Source organism: Hesperophylax consimilis, chromosome 23, assembly GCF_061612785.1.
Source record: "Hesperophylax consimilis isolate HC1 chromosome 23, BYU_Hcon_1.0, whole genome shotgun sequence".
Classification (NCBI taxonomy): Eukaryota; Metazoa; Arthropoda; class Insecta; order Trichoptera; family Limnephilidae; genus Hesperophylax; species Hesperophylax consimilis.
This window is the reverse complement of record NC_142858.1, coordinates 3,379,891-3,388,987: the sequence shown is the minus strand read 5'-3', so window position 1 is coordinate 3,388,987 and position 9,097 is coordinate 3,379,891.

Here is a 9,097-nt window from a genome sequence, read left to right as displayed (position 1 = left end):
TAAATTTACACTAAAAATAAAGATTAGAAATTAAAATTTAATTTTCACACTAAAATAAAAATATTAAAAGAGAATGGAAATCGGCATTTATAATGATTTATGTGTTTGTGCGTGTTGCGTGTTTTATATATTTTTTGTGTTGCGTGTATATGTTATAGAATTATGGAAATATTGTCTTTTTTGTTCTTTAATCCATTTTTTTATTTTGTGTTTGAATTTATTTTTATTTTTCTCAATTTTTGTTTCAAGTGGAAGACTGTTGAATGCTTTAATAGCGTGGTATTTATGGTGTCTTTGTCCAAAGGTAGTGTTTACCGTTGGAGTTTTTATGTTTTTTTTATACGCTTTTCTGACCGGTTTATTAGTGATATTTTGTGTTTTTTGGGGTTTGTTTTTTGGTCGAAAATGTAGTTTAGTAGAGTTTTAACATATAATTGGCGTATATGGTCTGTGTCGGTTAGTTTATGTTTTTTGAGTATTACCTTTAATATCGTTTTCTGTGCGATTTCTATTTGAGCGGTAGCTGCGTTTGTTGCTCCTCCCCAAGCAATTATTCCATATTCTATTATTGATTGGCATAGTGCATAATATATTGTTTTCAATTGTTTTATTTTATATATGTTTCTTATATTTAGGAAAATGTGTATTGTTCTGAGGAGTCTATTTGTGATTTGTTTGATGTGATGTGTCCATCTAAGATTATGGTCAATTACGATTCCTAGATACTTTATTTGTTCTGTTTTTTCTAGAGGGGGGCAATTGCAGATGTTGGTGTTTATGCATTCGTGTATTTTTATGGTGTTTGTATTGTTTTTTGGCTGTCCTGTGTTGGTTATGCTGTACGTTGTGAATTTTGTTTTCGATATGTTTAGTGTGAGTGTATTTGAGTCCAACCATTTTTTCACTTGCGTGATTCCTAGATTCGCTATGTTATAAACCATATTCCAATCCTTAGATTTAAATAGTAAAACTGTGTCGTAAAATAATAATAACAACAATAAAGCCATAGTTCAAATAAATTCAGTACTCTCCTTTAAGAAACATAAGATACATTTGTAGTTTGATTTAACTTGCCATAAGGATAGTACCATTAAAAAAATAATATCTTAAGCACAAAGCGTCATGGCAATTTTTTATGAATTCCATAGTGTTATATATTTGAATTTTTAAGACTAATATTTAAGTTTTGGTTTATGAATACATTCTCACGATTTTTCATTTTGAATTCAGTGAATCAATACTTTTGCTAAGCAGCTGTCAAGCGAAACGAAAGTGCTTTAATTTTTGTATATTTTCCTGTTCAACAGAATAATTATAATAATTTTTTTCGTTTAAATGGTGAAATATTTTAAACCTTTTGGAATGGAGGCTGAATGAAGTTCTTACGTCAAAACAATTGCGTGATGGACTAGATACATTACGCGCACCCGCCAGAAGGTTCTAGGCAACTGCCTAGGCATAATTTTAGCGCCACCGAAACATGGAGATCCAGTAAGTAACCAGCAGTTTACCAGCGGTTTCGCGAAGCTACTTCCGCCGTCGGCTTGGCTATATAAATAGGCCCGACGCAGCGAGTCAGTCAGTCAGTCATTAGTCGTTCAAAAATGGGTGACCAACCTGCGTGCCTCCGCGCCGCACACCGGACCTCCGAACATACACCCGGTTTTGCACGGTTCAACTATGGACTCCTACGGGATCACCTCAGCGCCCTAGCTTAGACCCCGTGGCATCCTCGCCGGCATGCGTCTCGGCCCGCGACATCCTCGCCGGCCTGCATATCCCGCTCAACTGCCGACCAGATCCTTCACACCTTCGGCTACCTTGTTCAGCACTGGAGCACCCGGAAGACCCATGGTCTTCACCAGTTTCTGACACATCCACGAGTCCGGTCTCAACGCGCCGTCGCCAACTACCGCCTAGACCACTTCACCTCCTGCATCCGGTGTCATCCCCATCGGTCCCGAAGTCATCTCTCATACTGCGTCCTCAATAAAAAACACTGTGATCTTCAACATGCATCTTTCATTGTATCTCCGCTACCTGATCCCCAAATATCATTTAAAATCCTCCCAACGGAATGAATTTAAAGTTTAATATCAATGATCTCTGAAAACAAAACATAATTAATTTATAAATATTTTTTGTAAACTTTCAATATTTTGATAATTAAATCTGGGAATGAAACGTTTTCAATAAAAAACCAAAAACTAATCTTAGTAAACGGTAAGTAGTTATTTCTTAAGTACTTCGGCAGTTCATAAGACTTATATTTTTTTACATTAGCCCCACACTAAAGGCCCTGAGGAAAATAATTTCCCTCAGGGCCTATGTCATCTTTGGGGGTGCTGTGTGGCGATTTTTTTTTAAGGAAAAGAAGGAGAGGAAGATCTTGGAGGAAAAGGGTAAAAACGGTGGGTAGGAGGCAAAGGGTTGAGAGAGTCCTGCAGGAGAAGTAAAAAGATCACAGCAGGTGGGCAAACACATCCGCCGCCAAGACCCAGACAAACCTCACCAAACGTAGCGAACCACTTGGGGTGACCTATGTCAGAATTTTTGACTAGCCAATGAATGGTTCCCGGGACGCACTACCCATACCCGCCTCACAAATTGAGAAAATATTGCAGAGAGGCAACAATTTTTTTCATCAATGTTTGATTCATACAATTTTGTTTATTTTACATTCACAAAATAAACCATTTTTTAAGGTAACAAAACTGAATAGCCAGGTTCTTCCAACATTTCTCCTTCCGTTCTACACGGTGCACTGGCTAGGGACATTGGGACTCTTGCAAAGCATTTCATTTTTTCAATAGTGTATCGAACATTTACCCATATGTGCGAAACTAATTAATGCCAAAATTTTAATTGTAACAACACGATATAGAAAGTACCTATTAAAATTGAAATAATAAAATTATACGTCACGCTACACGCACAGCTAACCGAATATTACTGTATGTTATTATGTTATCAGAACAATGAGATGTGAGGAATTAATTTTAATCATTTTATTATACTAAATAAATTTTCACTTAGATTTGAATAGATACGTTTGTACCTACTGCATTAGTTAGTTACTTACAAAAACATGTTCCTCTGTCATACATTGTATTGAAAAAATATTAATGAAAAACACTAGAAAAAACAATGTGTTATTGTCTCTAATAGAATATCAAAATACCATTTCGCACACAAAGCAACAACAACAGAAGACACCAGGGGTATATATACTGTAAATACCGCATCCGTTCAAAAACACACCCCTCAATGACGTGACCGAAACGGAAAACCCAAACTACCCCATTCAAAAATTTGTGATAATTCACAAACATAATGAAATTTCTTTCGGGTTTTCAATCACTTATCTTGAGAGTTATTTTAATTTATTTAAATTAGTTCAATAAATAATAGACCTCGCCTACTGTTGACTATTCCGATTTGACAGCAAGTAACGCTCATGCGAATTCTGGCAGAGTAAAGAAGAACTATCCAACACGGAAATGTTGGATAGAACTTCTAAATCTTAACAGAAATAATTTACGATGATCGGGACACCAAATGCAAAGTGATCGAGTTAAAACAGGTCTTCGCTACCCTCAAGTGTGTTTCAGCATTGACTCACCGTCACGAATAGATTGCTATATATGTTGTCACGTTAACGATATTAGGTACGTCTTACGAGAGTTTCTGATTAATACCCGTATATATTATCATCATTCCAAATATCTCATACATTACATTCAAACATTATGCCGTAAGACGACAATGATGATATAAATCATCGCTGCTGTTACTGCACCATAGTTACTCTTGATCTTATTTGGACAAGTTAGGTCTCATTTGACACGCAGAGAGGAGTTTAAGCGAGGCCGCACTCTTATTATTCTTATTGGTCTTATTGAAACCGTCTCAATTACATCGATTCGGTAAACAACTTTTACCTTCTGTGAGAAAACTTTCGTCTACGTGACATTACAATGTTAAAAGTTACGACGTTCAACGATTGCTCTGCTTTAGAATCCAGCGGCGGATTGGTATTATTTTTTTTCAATATCTGATATTCTGTAAGAACTATATAAAAAAAAATTTATTGACTATAAAGGGTAGCTACATTCCCAGTAATTAGTTTGTCTGTGATGCTTTTATGCACTGGGTATCGAGCATGGCCGATCGACAAAGGTTTTATAGATAATGTCAGTAACTTGTCGCCGTTCCCAAGCACGACTGCAGATGGCCAACGAATAAAAAATAGTTCACAAAGGCTTAGCGTTTTTTTTTAATTTATTCGATATTAACTGTTGTTAATACGTTATCCAACTGCAGTAGTGCTCGGGAGCGAAGACAAGTTATCGACAGGTAACGTGCTAGATACCCTTTTATCCTGATAATTGTAGTAATTTGTACATACATTGTTGTTTTCTATAATATTCACTATGCATTATCAATGTGTATTAACATTTCATATTCATTTTTTCCGATTGACCTGTCACTTCTGGACCAATAGAGCCGCCTCTGGTAATGACTGTTTCACCACCACAGGTGTCATTCAAGAATGAACCAGGAGTGTTTGCTCTCTTTAATAATAATATTAACATATAATATTTATTTAGCGCAGTTTCGTGTCATTTCACTTCAAGTGCTTCTTGATGTAGAGAATTAAGCCCTGGTAAGTCGTTTACAGGTTAGTTCGCATGTTTTTTTTCTTAACTTTTCACAATATGTGTATTTGTTTGCTGATCAACATTGGTTACCTACTCATAGGTACACGAACTGAGGTATGATTGCTCAAAGATTTGTTGGTTTATTTTTCTCTCTAAAAAGGATGGCGCTCACTACCCATTATTTTTAAAAATCCAATATAGTTACACAAACATTTTTTATTTATTTATTTATTAATTCTATTAACGCCCTTTTTCGGGACTTTTACATGAGAATATTAAGAAATATACATTATTTATTGTACATAACTGAATTGCTTTATTTACAACATTTTATATTTCTTTAAACATAAATTGAATATGTCGATTTTCAAACGAAAAAATTTTTAAAATCTCATTTGAAAATGAAGATTTTGACCCCCTAAGTGATATCAACCAAAGAGCTTAGCTTATATTCTTAGTATAACAAATCTATAGATATTACTCATATTCAATAAACCCGGAATGCATCCCTGCCAATGATTTTTTAGACATATAATGCAAAATTATGTCCTCTTTATCATATTGTGTATTTTTTTGTAAAAAACCTGTAAATCATAAATTGGAGAAGGATGGATGGGAGAAGAGGAAGTTTGGGAATACTTGTTTTTCTAATCACATAAATATGTTTATTGGGCGGTATTCCCCATCTTAAACGTGAGATTTTTATTATTGAGTCTTGTTGAAAGATGTATAGTTTTGTAGTAGATCTAAGAACTACCTGTATTTTTAAATCTACTCTATGTAATTTATTTTAATAGGATCCCTCTAAAATACAGCCTAAGCCGTGGCAAGTAATATTTAGGTTGCGTATTTATTTATTTTTGTGCCATGCAGCGTCCGGCTAGTCAAAAAGTTTTGAAGCCAATGCAAAACTTATATTAACTCATAGAAAAAAACTAATTTATTCACTCGAACTTACAAACTACCCGTGAAGGAGCCCAGTACAGTCATGTCAGCATTATTTTATAAGCCCTACAGAAGGGCAAGACCATTTAAGTTTTTATCGACCACCGAATTGGTGATTCGTGAGTTAAAATAAGTCAATTCAAGCTGTGTAATATTATAAAGAACGGTAATATATTTTAAGAGCCTTTAAATGAGACCATCCTTTGCAATGACTCAAAATGTATATTTGCTTCCATCACAAAATCCACAGAAGCCAGTCCGGCCCTGCTCAGCTTGGTTGAATGAATTGATATAATGTTTTTCTCAAGTTGAGGTAATTTTGTAGAATAACGACCTGTCTTTCAGATTAATTTTCTCTTTATCGACACTATTTTTGTTTTTCTTTATGTTTATTTATTTTTTAATTTTCGTGAAAATTCCGATGGCACTGAACGAAAGTGATTTTTAAATAGTTCCGGTTTCAGTATTTAAAAATCAAATTTATTTATGTACTTACGATTTCAAACACGCTTTCACACAATATATTATCTATATATTGTTCTACTTTACCGTTTTCGCAAAATTTTTAATTTGATAAACTATCACTTTTTAGTGCAACGGTTAGTAATATTCATAAACGTTATCTTTTATAAAAAAATTATTCATCATCAAAATGTAAAAAACCATTAATATTACATGCTTGGATAGTTTTGATTGAACTTTATGGCTATATTAATTTGCATGTCTCGTTGATGATTAATATTACAATATCTACGCAATTATTGTTGTATTAAAAGCTATTATTTTTACAATAGTGATATCTATAACCCATTTTTTTTCATTTTCGTCAAAGTTGGCATAAATGTATGTTTTTGTTTTGTATGTTTGGTACGCAAGGCGTGTTTAAGAGTAATAAAGATTTAAAAAGTGGACACTTAAGGTTAAGCCTTAAATAAATTATTAACTTTGCTTTCAAAGTTGGCAATATTAATTTTTTTTTGAAAAATACTTTTTTCACGATGTGATTTAAAATATTAAGATAAATTTTGTTGTGCACGTGTACAGTACTTACCTACGGAATATGAATAAATAGTTAATTCCGTGTAAAAACTTATATTATTTCAAGAAATTATTGTAATATTGAATTGGTGGTAAAATGCAATGTTGTTTTTGTATTCGTTTCTCGAAAGAATTGTTTTTTATAAGGACAAAACTATTCATTAATATTTAAATTCCTTATCTACATCTGCCTGACACACACTATTTTTAAGAATAGTGTGTTTTTTTATATATTTTGATTAGTGTCATCTATAAACACGAGAATTATAAATTGTTTTACGAAAAACCCTAATGTATTACACTTGGAACATGTTCAGTGAAAATATGGAGTAAGAACTGCCAGTGTAAGTGAGTCGATGAAGGAGGCCTAAACGTCCCACACGCGCGTGAAAGTCAGTTTGGTATACGGTATTAGCTACATCCTTATAAAAAAATAAATGATAAGATAAATGATTTTCTGTTCTTTACTCAATTTGAATTTAAATTACGACTTCAGAATCTGATGATTTGTTGTTCTCACTGAGGAAAGAATAAATTTATTTTAAGTGATTGCACCTGATAAAAAATATTTTAAAACTAGATGTACCCCGTCACGAGTTGCTGCGGCTGTGTCTTTATGTGCATGTAAGGACGGACCGCCAAACAACTCGGTCTTGGCACACACTCCTTGCCTCATTCACATTCATACATCAACTCATTAATAGGTCACAATTATTTTAACGAAAAAGAGGATCATTAGAAATTATTTGTAGGAATTCTTAAAAGTATTTGCTTGGTTCAAATTGAAAGCCATACTAAAGCATAGCTACAAACAGAATTTAATTACATTTGAAAACATTTTAATACAAAAAAGATAATGATTACAACCTTCACTTACGAATTAAGGTTCTTAAGTGTATACTTAATAAGAATGTTTTACAAATAAAATTTATCCGAGACACTATCTAGGATACAAACCATTAGAAACTTTGTTTTCATTTAAAAAGGTAGATGCCCAAAATATGTGAAAAAATAGTTGCAAGATGTTGTTAATTCTGAATTTGAAATATGATATCAACAATTAATGATCGAGATTAAAAGACAAGACATCCTGGGTTCAATTCCTAGTTATCCGTGACCGTTATCTTTTTACTTTTCTGTGTCTTGTTCTGTTATATGTTTCGTTTAAATTTATTAGGATAATTTTTTTCTTCAATGAGAGAATGTTATTACACCATATTTAGATACATATTATTATTTGTGATGCTCTGTTCTCCAAATAACGTGTGCTACATTTCTGCAATGCATCTCAGCCAATAGGTGAAATCAATAGGTCCCTTCAATATGCGAAAGGTAAGACCTAATCGCAAAAGATACATAATATTTTATTATATAAACATCAAAAAACACAAAAACGCATAAACCAATATTTGAAAAGATTAACTTTATTAAAATCGCTTACATTGCATAATACTTAGAACAATATTATAAATATGCTGAAACAAGTTCGGTGAAAAACATTATTGTAAGAGCAGTAACAGTTATCTTTACAAATTAAAACATCTAATACATCAATAATACAAAATGTCACTAATTACGAATGAAAACAAATTTTCAGCCGCCATTAATCGATAATAAAATTAACGCATGCGTAAAAGAAACGAGGTGCAAATAAAATAGTTACACTTTATTCTGTTAAGTTCTAGAAGTTCTATTAACAGTAGACCTCGCATACAAGAAAGTATGTTTCTAACTTGAAAAAAAAAATCCATAGTGAACCATAAAATGGCAACTATCTTGAACCGTAAACGGAACGCACAAAGAAATGTACATAAAGAGTCGAGATTAATCAGGACTTCGCTGAGCTCAGTGAATAATATTATATGCTAATTTTAAGAATACAGGTCTGCAAAAATGGCAACCTCTATTAAATATAAATTTGATGCATGTAAGTTGCAGATGTTATTAGAGAAAATGAGATAAATTTAATGACTGATTCACCAAATTCACGAAGATAGGACACAAATATCATTTTTCGAAGAATCAATTATTTTTTTTATTTTTTTTTTTTAAAGAAAGACAAACATTCCCGGGTTACGAATAACCCAACAATGTTTGAAAATCTCCTACTACCACCACAGAAAGCCGAAAATGTTGCTTGTGTTGTGATGGAGGACTTAGCCAGCCGAGGAATCGAACACGCGACGCTCGGGTGAGACCCAAGCGCTATGCCCACTCAACCACTGACCGGTCTGTAAATTGTAAACAATGGTGACGGAATATGAAAATTTTAGGGATTTGTCATTATTACTATCACTTAATTTAATAAAACTTTAAAAATATAAAATAAGTGTTACTGTTAGGGCATAAAATTATCGACCGTAAACAATTTTTTCCAGTTTTGTAAAAAATCTGCACTGCATTGCTTGGTAGGTGTAGGTAGGAACCTCACGAACATGTTGATATTGTAAACA